Source organism: Chiloscyllium plagiosum, unplaced genomic scaffold, assembly GCF_037043375.1.
Source record: "Chiloscyllium plagiosum isolate Xiang-an unplaced genomic scaffold, Cpla_swu_hap1 HiC_scaffold_3, whole genome shotgun sequence".
Taxonomy (NCBI): domain Eukaryota; kingdom Metazoa; phylum Chordata; class Chondrichthyes; order Orectolobiformes; family Hemiscylliidae; genus Chiloscyllium; species Chiloscyllium plagiosum.
The window spans coordinates 14,025,487-14,037,785 of record NW_028270141.1 but is presented as its reverse complement, the minus strand read 5'-3'; the positions used below and the strand labels follow the sequence as shown (position 1 = coordinate 14,037,785).

The 12,299-nt window shown below is 42.9% G+C and overlaps 1 long non-coding RNA gene across 1 annotated transcript in view; it reads left to right on the top strand.

Annotated features, from left to right (window-relative positions):
- LOC148150519 (uncharacterized) overlaps positions 1–12,299 on the top strand; it is a 63,927-nt gene that overhangs the window by 49,727 nt on the left and 1,901 nt on the right. The window lies entirely within an intron of this gene.

Genomic DNA, 12,299 nt, shown 5'->3' with positions numbered 1-12,299 from the left:
CCATGATCCACTCATTGTTATAAACTGTGATATCAAGTCATTTCCAGCCATACAGAGTGAGATGGTGGAAGTGACTAAGACAATTAAACGGTGCAGCAAGTCTGTTAGAAGCCAAGTGTGTGAAAACGAGGACTGCAGATGCTAGAGATCAGAGTCAAGATTAGAGTGGTGCTGGAAAAGCACAGCAGTTCAGCTCCTCAGATGCTGCCTGAACTGCTGTGCTTTTCCAGCACCACTCTAAAGTTGACTAGAAGCCAAGTGTTGCTAGTTCTGAATGATGAAGGGCCATTGTTGCAATATTAAAAAATATCCAACCTAGAACAGATGATTAGTGCAGATTTTTCATTCAAACAGTTGTGAGACTGTTCCAGGGTTAAACATGCCAGACTAGATTCATCAGATAGATAAAGGCAATAGAATGAATGGAACACTTACCCATGTAGGGAAATCACATGCTAACGTGTGCCTCTTGGATTGTTTCCATGATCTAACTTTTCGTACTGAACTGCTGATTAAAGGCAGTTGGAAAGCAAATACAATAGGAGTGTACAATAGGATCCCCACACTCATGTTCCATGGCTAAATAGCCAAGGATTCCCTGGTAAAATGTGTAAACACACAAGACTTTGCTTTTCAAAGATTTTGCAGCTTTTCTGTAAAAGATCTTCCCCCTTAAAAAAAACCCAGATTGAATACAACATCCCGTCTACCAAAAACTTACATGAGTTCTGACCAAACCCGAGTGCCCCATCATATCACACAAGGAGAGCTTGCAAGCTATCCTTTCATTCCCTATCAAGTTACATTTCAGAGTCAAACATTAGAACAGGATTAGAGCATTCAGGAGTCATTCAGGAATAATCTTGAAAACTATTTGCATTAAAGCTGCATTGAATGAAGTTGATTATTGTCATTATAGGTTGGGTTAATGTCAGTGGCAACAGTAAATGTGCAGTAACATTGCCCCACACAGGAGGAATTAGGTAATTGTTTCTTCACTCTCCAGTGGTATCAATACCACTGGAGAGTGACATCAGGTTAACAAAGGAAATGTTACCAAAACTTTTTCAGGCAAGATGTACAAGAGACAGAATAACCTAACGTACCATAGAAAGAGATTAGGTTTACAATAAAAGTGTTAGTTGCAACAATGGTGCAATTTCAACACAGTGGGGAGGACATCATATAAAACTCCATAAATAACAAGACTGAAAAGTTTACAGGCCACCAAATGCAACAAATAAGTTTTAAACAGCACCAGAATAAGTTTTTGTGAACTTTCCATTTGAATCTTGATGAAAAGAGAGTCATGTTGCTGATGTTTTTGATCTCACATTTACCATGACAGGAAGAATGCTAAATTCCAAAGGATCACAACCATTTATATTGCAGGAGGTTGACTGATTAGCCAATGTGTTGCCATGGAGAAAGTAATGCTGGACCATAGGTTCCCAACCTCCTGGCCAACTCAAAGTAGGCACGAGGCTTGTGTATTTCCCTTTCTTCCCCCTAGAGAACAGGTCGGTTACGTGTGAAGATATGTTGCTTCCAGCAAACTTAAATGAATCAAGTTGACTGATTACCTTAAGTTGGTTGTCAACGTAGCTATTCAGTGCACTCATCAAGTGGTGTACAAGCAAGAATCAGATCCAATGCTAAACATTTTGATTTGGGTTTTCCAAGTACAGGCAAGTTGGCTATGGTCCATACTCTGCCTATTCCAAACAAACAAAGGATTAATTTGATTCGCCAATTGTTGGGACCTGCAGCCTATGTGCGAGACAGCACAGTGATTATAACATTCATGCGAGATGCTGTTCAGTTGTGAGGTAGGCAGAATGTCTTTGCTGAACTGACAGCAATGATCTGTCAGTAAAACATTTTTTGTGATTGTAAATGTGAAGTAGAGAGTCTAAAGTGTCTTGCAAAAGTTGAATTTCCAGTGAGTCTTAGGCTAGTCTGATTCTGGAACCCATTTGCTGCGACATTATTCTGGCAGCCGATATATTTACAAGTGGTACAAAATCCTAATTGTCAACCTCTGCATCATAGATCTCAGTGCAGCAGATACACAGGAGACCTGTGATTGACATCTGTGCTCAATCACACAGAATTTGGACTGAGCTCCATAAATCACGTGGATTTGAATAACAAAATCTATTTCAGAATGACAGGAATTTAAATTTAATTCTAAGTTTTGCTTTGGATCATTTGACATATTATCATCTCAGGCCACATGAGAACCCCCTCCAGTTGCAGGTGCAGTTTGAATGCAGCCTTCAATTGGTGTTAGAATCAACCATTTATTCTTGCTACTTGTTTCTGAGCAATAGGAGGTGTGCCAGTGTCGTGACATAACCTCACAGCTCTTCCTACTTAGGAGCTGCACTGTCAGCTTTGAGAGGAACTTGTGCAATTTCAATAGCATGCTTTGGAAGACAGCAATTTCCTGGGGTAAACTCCAGGACAACAGTCTTATCAAGCGCAAAGTTCTTTAGCTATGCATCAAAGTTACCTGTCGCCTATTGAAATGTAAATAGAGTTTCCGTGGTTTGGTTGATTTGGAAAAGCTTACAGATTTAAAGATGAAGTGACTCCAGATTCACTGTGTGATACAATAGTTTTGTTTTGTTTTACTGGGGACCAGAGCCTTTTTTGAAGATTCTGGATAAATTGTTTTCTGGTATCTGCAAAATTTCCTGCTGATTACACAGGTTGAGTGATGGAAATGTCAGTGCATCAAAGGCATGTCGTGATGGCAGGAAGCAGATTCTATTATTTGTCCCTTCAGCTTATCCTGCTTTATCTCAAAACAAATTACCTCCAGCCCTTTGGCACAATTTAGGCATCTTTACTCTCTTTCTTTGATTGGTACTTATGTGACAGGTATACTGTTAGGATTGCAGAGATTATATTCTGTTTCAGTCAAGGGTCAGGAATGATGACCTAAATTGAATGAAGTCCCTCAGGGGTTTGCACTGAGGGCTTGCTGAAGTGAACCTCAAGCACCTAAAATATTAAACTCTGTAAAATCCAGTACATGCCACATCTTGAATATTTATGGTCTGCAAATCTGTAATTCTGATCTGAGCATTCCAAGTAACATAAAAGTATCATTGACAATCTATATTTTTCAGCAATTGTCAATCACATCTTGTGGACATTTGTGCTGGACATTTTCTGCCAGTCTGACAATACATATGTCAATCTAATGGAAGTCTCAGCTCCTGGTTATATACTCTGAGACATTCCAATTACCTAACCTGGACCTGAGTCAGAGGTTAGAGGTGTTTTATTCTCATGTGATATTGGAGTAAATAACTACAATGGTTGCTCAATACAGATTCCTGGAAATGTGTCATTGTTGAGAAGTAGCACTGGAAATGTTTCTGAGGTAAAAACAATAACTGCAGATGCTGGAAACCAGATTCTGGATCAGTGGTGCTGGAAGAGCACAGCAATTAAGGCAGCATCCAACAAGCAGCGAAATCGACGTTTCGGGAAAAAGCCCTTCATCAGGAATAAAGGCAGAGACCCTGAAGCATGGAGAGATAAGCTAGAGGAGGGTGGGGGTGGGGAGAGAGTAGCATAGAGTACAATGGGTCAGTGGGGGAGGAGATGAAGGTGATAGGTCAGGGAGGAGAGGGTGGAGTGGATAGGTGGAAAAGGAGCTAGGCAGGTCGGACAAGTCCGGACAGGTCAAGGGGATAGTGCGGAGCTGGAAGTTTGAAACTAGGATGAGGTGGGGGAGGGGGAAATGAGGAAGCTGAAGTCCACATTGATGCCCTGGGGTTGAAGTGTTCCGAGGCGGAAGATGAGGCGTTCTTCCTCCAGGCGTCTGGTGGTGAGGGAGCGGCGGTGAAGGAGGCCCAGGACCTCCATGTCCTCGGCAGAGTGGGAGGGGGAGTTGAAATGTTGGGCCACAGGGCAGTTTGGTTGATTGGCGTGGGTGTCTCAGAGATGTTCCCTAAAGCGCTCTGCTAGGAGGCGTCCAGTCTCCCCAATGTAGAGGAGACGGCATCGGGAGCAACGGATACAATAAATGATATTAGTGGATGTGCAGGTAAAACTTTGATGGATGTGGAAGGCTCGTTTAGGGCCTTGGATAGAGGTGAGGGAGGAGGTGTGGGCACACGTTTTACAGTTCCTGCGGTGGCAGGGGAAAGTGCCAGGATGGGAGGGTGAGTCGTAGGGGGGCGTGGACCTGACCAGGTAGTCACAGAGGGAACGGTCTTTGCGGAAGGCGGAGAGGGGTGGGGAGGGAAATATATCCCTGATAGTGGGGCCTTTTTGGAGGTGGCGGAAATGTCGGCGGATGATTTGGTTTATGCGGAGGTTTGTAGGGTGGAAGGTGAGCACCAGGGGCGTTCTGTCTTTGTTACGGTTGGAGGGGTGGGGTCTGAGGGCAGAGGTGCGGGATGTGGATGAGATGCGTTGGAGGGCATCTTTAACCACGTGGGAAGGGAAATTGCGGTCTCTAAAAAAGGAGGCCATCTCATCCACATCCCGCACCTCCGCCCTCAGACCCCACCCCTCCAACCGTAACAAGAACAGAACGCCCCTGGTGCTCACCTTCCACCCTACAAACCTCCGCTTAAACCAAATCATCCGCCGACATTTCTGCCAGCTCCAAAAAGACCCCACCACCAGGGATATATTTCCCTCCCCACCCCTTTCTGCCTTCCGCAAAGACCGTTCCCTCCGTGACTACCTGGTCAGGTCCACGCCCCCCTACGACTCACCCTCCCATTCTGGCACTTTCCCCTGCCACCGCAGGAACTGTAAAACCTGTGCCCACACCTCCTCCCTCACCTCTGTCCAAGGCCCTAAAGGAGCCTTCCACATCCATCAAAGTTTTACTTGCACATCCACTAATATCATTTATTGTATCCGTTGCTCCCGATGCCGTCTCCTCTACATTGGGGAGACTGGACGCCTCCTAGCAGAGCGCTTTAGGGAACATCTCCGAGACACCCGCACCAATCAACCAAACCGCCCCGTGGCCCAACATTTCAACTCCCCCTCCCACTCTGCCGAGGATATGGAGGTCCTGGGCTTCCTTCACTGCCGCTCCCTCACCACCAGATGCCTGGAGGAAGAACGCCTCATCTTCCGCCTCAGAACACTTCAACCCCAGGGCATCAATGTGGACTTCAACAGTTTCCTCATTTCCCCTCCCCCACCTCATCCTAGTTTCAAACTTCCAGCTCCGCACTGTCCCCTTGACCTGTCCGGACTGGTCCGACCTGCCTAGCTCCTTTTCCACCTATCCACTCCACCCTCTCCTCCCTGACCTAACACCTTCATCTCCTCCCCCACTCACCCATTGTACTCTATACTACTCTCTCCCCACCCCCACCCTCCCCTAGCTTATCTCTCCATGCTTCAGGCTCTCTGCCTTTATTCCTGATGAAGGGCTTTTGCCCGAAACGTTGATTTCGCTGCTCGTTGGTTACTGCCTGAATTGCTGGAAATGTTTCTGCCTGTTGACTAATGGCATCCTTCTATTTAAAAAAAGATATGTATGCCCCAGAAGGTTCAGAGTTTAGGACATTCTCTGATCTTCTACTGTAATGCTTTATAAACAGCGGTTTATCTCATTTCTTTGGGGTTTCTGTTGATCATCCTCCATAGTTATGAACAACACTTAAAGAAATTAAATCACTTAAAGGTCAATATTGTGCCACTCTGTATTTCCCATATTCCTCAGGCATGAGTTTTTAGCTTAATTCTGAGCAATTTCTGATCACTTGAATGGATCTTATCAGAAAATGCAAATATATTTTTCTACCTTTACTACAGCATGTTCTGAAAACACACAATATACCACACATAGAACTTGAAAATATCAACATTGTAAACTTGGACTTACCTTTATTTAAAATAAACATCAGAAACTCTAAACTAGGTCCTACCAAGTAATATCTTGTGACCCACATGTGGCTCTGTTGTGTTGTGTCTTTGAAGATTTAGTTTCGTAGACCTCACCATACATTTAGTTCCAATGGGAGACATGCAGAACAAGCATTTGATTAGACAATTAGGTCCTGTATGTGTGGGCAAGAGAATTCAACACAATGTTACAACAGTCACTTCAACAACAGAAGTGATGGGTCAGATATACTGAACAGTCCAATTCAGTTTCTTTTGCAAGTGTCTTGAATTTTGTATATTATTAAATGTTCAAAATGATTCTGCCTCAAGAGAACAATATTGCCAATCTTCTCCAATTACTGTCACTGAGAAATGTCATTGACCTGAAAGATTAATTTGGTTTCCCTCTCCGGCCTGACCTGCTGATATTCCCAATACTTTCTGGGGTTTTTTTTATTCTTAAAAATCTAATAATATCTGCTCCAAAATATAAGTATTGATGCAATTACACTAACTGATCAGCTAACATGTACTGAACAAAGAGCATACGGCAGACAATAGTATGGATGTACTGAAAAGTGAATCAACACCATGCCTTATTTTATCTTCTATTTAAATGTAAGAAAGGCATTGGTAGTTCCTATCACACTAAAAAGGTTATTGAATATTTCCTGAATAGTTGAATCTCTGTGTAAACATGTTGGAATATGTAGAAGTTAAATTTATTGGAAACAGTTCAGACAATGTTTACCAGACCAACAGCTGGAAGAGATGGGCTTGTAATGCTGGGGTTTAGAAAAACAGAAGACAACTGGAAACCTACGTGGCTGAATTTTACTAAAAATCAGTAAAGTGTTAATTTCAGGGAGTTTTATTGGGCTTTTTCTCCTTGAATTTTAGTGGGTTGGCTAATGTATTTGTCCAATCTGCTCCCCTCCTTATGCATGTTTCATGTCTCTGTGGCATTGCTCTCATGCTCTGTTACTCTCAGGACCTTCTTTGATTCACAGCTTCACCTTAAAACTCAAACCCTCTAGTCCTGGTAACATCCTTGTAAATCTTTACAATGTCCTTTCTACAGCAGGACAACCAGAACTACACACAGTACCTCAAAAGTGTCCTCACCAATGTCCTATACGGCCACAACATGATATCCCAACTCCATGAATCAATTCACTGACCAATGGAGGCAAGTGTGCCAAATGCCTCCTTCACCCTCCTATCTGTGACACAACTTTCAAGGAACTATGTACCTGAACTCCTGGGTCACTTTTTTGACAACACTCCTCAGAGCCCAACCATTAGCTGTGTAAACATCAGAAACTCTAAACTAGGACTGACCAAGCAATATCTTGTGACCTACATCTGGCTCTGTTGTGTTGTGTCTTTGAATATTTTGTTTCGTAGACCTCACCTTACATTTAGTTCCAATAGGAGACATGCAGAACAAGCATTTGATTAGACAATTAGGTCCCATATGCATGGGCAAGAGAATTCTGGTCTGTCTTACCAGAATGCAACACCTCAAAGTTATCTAAATTAAACTCCATCTGCCATTCCTCAGCACATTAACCCATCAGGAAAACTGGTCAGTATGAACAAGTTGGACTGAATGATCTGTTTTTGTGCTGTGTGACTTTACGTCTCCTCTCAAAAAACCAGTGACAAAGCACACCCTACTCAACATGTAACTTTTAAGACATTTAGAAGGCTCAACAGGCTAGATGCTGAGAGGTTGTACCCCCTTGGGCTGAAATTCAGGATAGGGGCCAGGCATTTAAAACAAAAATGAAAAGGAGTGCTTCTATCAGAGGGTTGTGAATCTGTGAAAGTATTTACCACACATAGCTGTCCTTAATTATATTCAAGGCTGAGATAGAAGAATTTTTAATCAGTAAGGAATCAGTAAGGGTTATGCCAATAAGGCAAGAAAGTAGAGGTAAGGATCATCAGATCTCATTGATTGTGAGGTCAGAAGTCACACGACACCAGGTTGTAGTCCAACAGGTTTATTTGAAATCACAAGCTTTTGCAGCATTGCTCCTCCATCAGGTGAAGTCCTTCTACAACATGGTGTCGAGTGACTTCTGACTTTGTCCCATTGTCCATAACTGGCAACCAATCATCATTGATTATGAAACAGACTCAGTGGGGTGGATGGCCTACTCTTTCCTGTGTCCTGTGGGATCCAAATTAGGCAATTTGAAAAAGCCCATCACACTCAAGATTTAAGACTCTTAGGAGTTTTTGATTTTGTTTCTGATTTCCAGCATCTGCTGTTCTTTGGTGGTTTTTCTTCAAATTCCCTTCTGCCCTGCCCTTGCTGTCAACTCCACCTGCTTTGATCTTCCTAATGTTCCCATCCAACTTTTTTATTGAACTGCTTAATTCTCTATTTACCCGCTGAGCCTCAGGCAAACAACTTAGTTATGCCAAACATAATAATGAACTTTTACCCCCACCATTAAAGCCAGCATGAGGTGATCATTACTGACCCTCCTTCCTCAGTATCTCTTGCCATCCCATGTTCTATTGTCTCTAACCCTTAAATGTTGAGTTGTCCCCTTCACAGTTATTATCCCTTCTGCATTCCAGCATGCTGCCTCCAATCCCCACATTTAATGTCCCTAGTATCCTGACTACAGGAATGGCCCCTGATAAAGCCCTCTTTAAGTTCAGTAAATAGATACACTGGACTGACATTGCCCACCCACCTGACTGAATGGAAAGACTTAACACAGCCTATGATTCAGAGAGAAGAGAGTGCTACCACCCAATTGATACAGGAGAGACATATCAATTACAACACTAGAATGCAAGAAATACTGAGACCCAATTAATCTCTAATTCCCTTTGTCTCTGTCCCTAACTGCTTTGCTTTCTCCTTCCCACTCTCTTTTTTACGCTTTTGTTAATTCCGGTCTAATTTGGATCAGCATTAGAAAAATAATAGTCACAAAGCTCTAAGGTATATCAATAAATAATTATTCTATAATCTGATACAGATGTTTTCTAATTAGTTGTATTTTTAGAAAATAATAGTTTACTTTTCTTAATGCCAAATTAATAAGTTTCATATGACGGACTCGTGCACTTTACTATAGCTATATTGACAAGCACAGAGAAATACATGAATGGTCTTGATTTTTCGATTCTCATTTCGAATTAGAATTTGGAATAGGGAATGAAGACATTTTTATCCATTTTTTCATCCATTGTTACTTATTAAGATTTATTTCAGAACTAGGTGGGAAATATTAGGTGGTTTTTGACAATTAAAGCCTGATCAGGAACAAACTCGTTTAGAATTATATGGGAAGGTTAAAGGAGCATGCCGTTTCATACTGAAAAGAGAGAGTTCTAATTCGTATTTTCTCATTGATATTAATATGTTGAAATGAGAGAATTTATTTCAAAATAATATCACATCGCTGACAGTTATGAATAGACAAAAAGTGTTTACAGCTGGATATCATCCTGGTCACTACATGCTATCTCATTGTGCATTAAGAACAAGAGAAGAAGGCAACTGGAGACCATACAAGGAAAAGGAAGCCCATGACTTATACAACAACAACCGCAAAAAGCAGATGTTATGCAACAGATTTAGGTGTGAGATATGATGGAAGAGCAATGATCAATGCCGCTCACACTCAACAGGGAAGCTGAGACTGATGTGCGCCACCTGTTTTATAAAAACCTGCAGGAATAGTTAACCATCTGGAATGTACTTTCAATGGCGATGAAAGTCACCCCTCTCCTCAACTTTTATGTCAGAGATTCTGTCTGAGCACAACAGGAGATATCGTAAGCATTGTCCTCTTGGCTGCTACTCCACAGTAATCATTGACTTCATGCTTTAAATCATTCGTTTAGCTACAGAAAATTTTATTTACACACTCAGCATTTGTACTAGTGCCAGGGGAATCCTTTGCCGTAATTGTTTTGAAAACCAACCTTTATCAACAGCTATGTAAGACAGCACGATGATGCAAAATTGTCAGCGGTGCATAAATGTTGAAAAGGCAGGGTCACGTATATGTAATTAATGCTAAACCTACATAAATCATTGCAGCTTCTCCTAGAGAAGTGGATAAACATTAAGAACAAAATGAAAAATGTTCTGGGAAGGACCAAGGGTATTGGGACTTTGGGTAGAATTTTACAGTTTCTGCTGAGTGGTGTTTTTTCGGGTGGGGCGGCCAGTAGGTAACTTGCTCTCTGCATACTAGCCCGGTCCAAATCTGGTTGCAATGTTATCGATGGCCAGAGATGCCTTGGTTGGCCTGTCCAACTTTCTTCCAACTGAAGCTGTTGAGTGGCCAATTAATGTCCATTTCAGGGCCACCCATTGGCAATGTCACGATTCCACAGTCGATGACAGGAAGTTGGTAACTGGTGAGATGCCTGGCAGCCTAGTTGGTCAAGCTTCTTGATCCTCAGGTAGGAAGGAGGACGCTTGTTTGGATCTGAAGCTCTGCCCCAAAGTCTGCTGATCCTCCCCCAACATGTCCTTCACTGGAGCTCTGTACCTCAGCACCAGCCCTCTCATGCCTTCCCTTCAACCCTCCCAGGGTGCTCCCTTCCTTGGCCCCACCATAAACAGACATAACTTAGTTGTCTTTTAGTTCATCTTCACTGAAATTAGACGATGTCCGAGCAATGACCACCACCCCCTCTGACATTTCTGGGATCAGAACATCAGTTCTTTGAGATTCAATTTCCTCTTCCCACCATTAGATGGGGCTATGAATCTGGTCTTCAACCAATGAATGCTGCTTCAAGTTCTAAATGGTTATTGCCAGCCAATTAGTGGAGGGGGTGAGTTTGATCATGATTTTTCAGTTGCAAGCAGTATCCCCTGTCTGTCACCATGAGATCCTGTATTAAATATCTTTCAGAGGGTCAGGCACGGGAGTGATTGGCTGATTGGCCTCTTGCTGTGGGATGTAAAATTGTTTGATACTATGTATCTTACTGATTGCTCCCACCAACATAGTGAATGGTAAACTTTTTTTTCAAAGAGGTTTATAAAACTCTGTATTTTTCTTGTAGAATTTAATAGTCATAGAGATGTATAGCAAGGAAACAAGACCCTTCAGTCCAACTCGTCCATGCCGACCGGACATCCTAACCTAATCTAGTTAGATATCCTAACCTAACCTAATTCCCATTTGCCAGCACTTGGCCCAAATTTCTCGAAACCCTTCCTATTCACAGACCTCAAGCCTTATCTTTACCTGAGTCTTAGCTTTGACAGAAGCCCAGCACACTCTGAAACAAAAGCATAGGAGTTGCTGGAGAAACTCAGCAGGTCTGTGGGGCATCTGTGAAGAGAAAACAGACTCAATGAATCAGGTCCAGTGGCCCTTCTTCAGAAGTGACCGTAACCAGGAAAAGATTGGCATAAATGCTGAAGACAGGAGATGAGGGTGGGGCGAATATAGAAAGGAGTAAACAATAGGTTGGGATTGGCTCCAGAGAGCAACTGGACTGATAAAGGGATGGATAATGGCAAGCCAAGGAGAAAAACAGGCTGCTAGTGGAGACAATGAGTAGATGGAAATGGGCTGGGCTGTGATCAAAGCCCATGTGAAGACAAGTCTGGGGTGTGGAGCTGGATAAAGGTGATCAAGCCTAAAATGTTTGAAATCGACATTGAGTCCTGAAGACTTCAGGGTTCCAAAGTGGAAAACGAGATGCTGTTCTTCCAGCTTGAACTGAACCTCTCTCGAGCACGTGTTGTGTTGTGCCCTGACCTTGGTAGGCTTTCTATGAGCAGGTTATTTCTATAAAATGTCGATGGGCTTCCTGACCTTTCCTCAAAACCAGCTTGAGATCTGGCTGAAGCAAAGCAGCATGGTAACCAATCCTGAGGCAGAGAGTGCATTAAACACAGATGACACGATGGCCCAGTGGTTAGCACTGCTGCCTCATAGCACTAGGGACCCAGGTTCAATTCCACCCTTGGGCGACAGGCTGTGTGGAATTTGCACTCTCTCCCCATTTCAGCTGCGTGCTCTGGTTTCCTCCAACAGTCCGTACCATGTGCACTTTAGGTGGATTGGACATGCTAAACTATCCATAGTAATCAGGGATGTGTTAGTCATGGGAAATGCACGGTTACAGGAGTAGGGAAGGGTGATGGGTCTGGGTGGGATGCTCTTCAGAAGGCTTGTTGGGCTAAATGGCCAGTTTCCACACTGTAGGGATTCTAAATAACCATGCCATCAAGTACCCCATGATGAACAACAAAAGGTATTGAAAGAATTTTTACAGAATTGAAAACACTAGGAACTTTAAGGTCCCAGAGTTACTTGGAACAAATGGTGAGGGAATGATCTAACACATTGAAACACACGTCAGTTTTTACAGAAAGCCCTAGGAGTGACGGGTCATCCAGGGCGTTGGCTTACGGCTCCCCT